Source organism: Pteropus vampyrus, unplaced genomic scaffold, assembly GCF_000151845.1.
Source record: "Pteropus vampyrus isolate Shadow unplaced genomic scaffold, Pvam_2.0 Scaffold2, whole genome shotgun sequence".
Taxonomy (NCBI): Eukaryota; Metazoa; Chordata; class Mammalia; order Chiroptera; family Pteropodidae; genus Pteropus; species Pteropus vampyrus.
Window position 1 is genome coordinate 22,546,887 of NW_011888783.1, and position 3,834 is coordinate 22,550,720.

Below are 3,834 nucleotides of genomic sequence, written 5' to 3' on the forward strand. Positions count from 1 at the left end.
ATTACTCTACTACATATTATGCACCATACTATTTTAACATGTTTGTATTTCTAGAAAAATACAAATAAATTAAGATCAAAAAGATAAACTACCTTGTTCATATTTATATCCTTAGAGCCTACCACAAGTCTTTCACATAGAGATGCTCAATGTTTTTGAGCAAGTTCTTGAGAAAATGATTTTAGAATATAGACATAGAGTGCACAAAGGCTTTTAGATAACTGTCTTTGATAATGCTGGTAACACGTAGGTTGTTATTCAGAGAACAGAGTTATTGCCTAACACTGGCTTCCAGTTTGTTTGTTTATTTTTTGAGCTTCTCTAAGTAAAAAACATGAAAAATTGAAGGTACTGCACACACTTCCTCCACCCACCACCCACAGCAGGGTTATGAGAGTTGGATCAGACAGGATATCTTGCCATTTTTCTCTTATAGCCATTCTATAGCTGGTAACACATTTTTGGGCTTGTTAAAAATTCCAACATATAAAACTTCTTGGGCCTTTTTCTCAAGTACCAGTCATCATTACTAACTCTTTGATGACATTTTTCTTTCCCTTCCTTCCTTTTCTTTCAAATACAGAAAAGATGTGCTTCAACTGTTCCCACGTTCAAGAGCCATCTTGGTGATGTGGCACATACTGATTTATCCAACACAGTGTCTCTGAGGTCCCAGGTATATTTCTTTCAGAGTACACACACTCGCACATCCAGGGCTGCTGTGCTCAGACTTTGCTAACAGGCCTTCACAGGCATTTTCATATTTTTAGTCAACACATCTGTCAATATGTAAGCCGTTTTAAGAATACTCTGTCAACAGAAGCTTCATTGCATGTGTTAAATAAAACTATGTTAGATAGCCTAAAATGTCCATGTGTTAATACTACACATAAAGGAGCTTTTTATTTATATACAGTAAGCACTAATTTTACTGAACTTTAACGGTCATTAACATAAGAAATACTTATTGACACATTGATTGATAATGAGGGAGCCCTTCACCCTCGCCAACTAAACAACAGCTAGATCTGAAGAAAAAGGGTTTACAAAGTAGAAATTCCTTACTAAGTTTTTGTCTATCACATTTGTCTATTCTATCCTCTTGAGGCGAGGGAGATACTGTGCTGTGGAAAATATTAAGATTTCAATTTAGTTGTGGAGAAGTTCCTAAGACAAAAGAGATTATAATGTGGCCTGTATTGCAGTAATTTTATAAATACTGGCATTAAATTTATAAAAGAGAGTAAATGTAATTTTATAATATTTGCAGAGAGAATAAAATCCAAATGAACAGTCCATTTTTGGATTCAGTGAATATATTGCCAAAATTGAAATGACTTTTTGTGGAATATCAAGAACGCAGAACAAACAGAAGTATCATTACTGATTTCGAAAAGTAAGTAATTACTATTGGAGAGGAAGAAAAAAGGTCTCAACCATTCTCTCTTTATGAGTCCAATTTTATATGGCCTTTTAGGAGGATTGTGCTGCCTAACTTGAATTTATTCAACCTTTTGATAGACTTGAATTTTCTCCTGAGATGTTTAAAACCTTTTCTTTCATCCTTAAATAGCCACGCAAGGTAAAAGGACCACTTGTAACTTTATCCCGTTTTACTGATGGGAAAAGTAAGGCATAAATATTTCAAGTGGCCACTTTCTTAGCTTAGACTAATGCTCTTTTCACTCAAGTACTCTGGCTTTATTATTTAACTGCAGAAATGTATTGACAAGGAGTGGTTCTTAGTAACTAATATAAGGAATTAAAGTATTTCCTTTTATATTTTAGATAAATGGATACTGTTTAAAGGGATGTTTTCGGGCCCTAAATGCACTGTGTGAAAGTAGATAGCTATAACTAAATGTAAAAATAATAGCATTTTTTATCTCTCAAATGTTTAAGTTTCAGTGAGCCAAATCATATCTTGAACACTAGTGAAGCAGACAGTTTAGAGATTAAAGACAAATGACTAACACAGTAGATCTGAAAGCCAAGTACTTGAAGGGAAAAAGTCCGGTTCACCGAACAGACCCGAATTTCATATCTGATCCAGTAGTTAACCAAATTATGCATAGATATTTTGAACTTTTCTTTTAGATATTACTTTATCACTTGATTATTGTATTGCTTTCCTTCCTGTCAAAAAAAGAATGACATGAATAACTCCAGATCAATTTGACAATGTGACAGTCAAGTTTCCAGTGGTTTGAGTGGACCTTGTCAGAAGAGATGAGAAGGCTGTGGGCACAGAAAGAATCACTCAGGAAGGGTAAAGATAGCATAAAACTTGTGTTGGCTACAGAGTAACATGATAGAAGAAAATTCAAGAAAAGAGATGGATAGGAAAAGTTTGTTCATGAATGGTTATGAAAAGTATGGTTGGGGTTGTAATCACCCAACTCTCTTACTTACAAAGTCCAGTACCATGGGTCATTTTAAGAAAGGCTCTACGGAAGTCACTGAACAATTTCCTTTGCCTCTACAAGGAGTATTTCTATGCTATTTAAAACTGATATTCTCATTTTAAAATACTTCAAGAGAGAAGTTCATTCATTCCGCCTTTTAATGAGATAAAGTTCTAGGTAAAATAATAAAAAGGTTTGTGAGCTTCTTAAGAAGAGTAATAGAACTTAAATGTAACCTTTTGTCCTTGGATAAAGAACAAATAAAAAATGGTTTGTTAGTTTTTAAAAAAGTATTATGCACAGAGTAATTTCATGATATGGAGACTAGGAAGATGACAAAATACGAATTCAATATTTTTCTTATTTGTAATTATAGACGTCTTAATTTACAATCTCTTAAATTCTAATGTGTTAAACCAAGATGTTGACGATAGAACACGATTTTCCTCATTAGTACAGTTATTAGTTCCATTAAACATCCCTTTTCTTTACTCATGGATGACTCTGGGACACCGTCCAAAGAAGAGTCCGCTAATAAATATGTTTTGTCCATTTTTTTAAAAAATGTCATTTTCTGAACATTTACTTTGGTCTACTGTATTTCAGTGTTGTTCAGTTAGAAAGCCTAAAGTAAGATAGTTAATAAAAAGCATATTCAACTGATGACCATATCCTGTTTCTTGTAGCCTTTATCTGTGAAGAGTTTAATATCACTTAGAACAAGTGATCTTAAATGTACACCTCAATTAGTAGAGATCAATAATTGACAGACTATTTTTAATGCTGTCTCTCTAAACTTCACAGATGAAGCACTGTTTTTTCTGCTTCCAGAGTGCTTTATTGAAGAAAGTGGCAACGAACCAAAATTTTGTATATGTTGGAAAATAATGCAATCTGAAAGAAAAATCTAAAACTCCTATATTCTAATTCCTATATGAATTAGCAGGCAAAATACTTTGCCTTTTTTTTTTTTTTGCACACTTTCTTATCTCTCTCAATAGTTTATGATGCATCACATTACAGACGAATTAGACTAGTTTGTAGATTATAGGTTGTACCACGGGAGTATGAAAATGCGCCTAGTTACTATTATGTTGCACATATACAGATAGCCTCCGTCATTGGGCACTACAACACTATCATCAGTCACTTCAGAGTATTCCTTTCAGTAATCTATGCCTTATTAGAAGATTAATGATAAGCATGATCATGCCAAGATGAATATCATTATAGGTCACCACACAGACAGCTATCTCTGGAGATGCAAAGATTTATTGGTGAGACTAAAAAATATTAAATAACTGAGCGCTTGCAAAATTAATTTTCTCATTCACAGTAGCCTGAGTAATAGGTAAACTGACACTTTTACATACTTGCTCCTACTTTTTAAAAATTTGTTGCTTATTTATTTAAGATATAATTGATACAT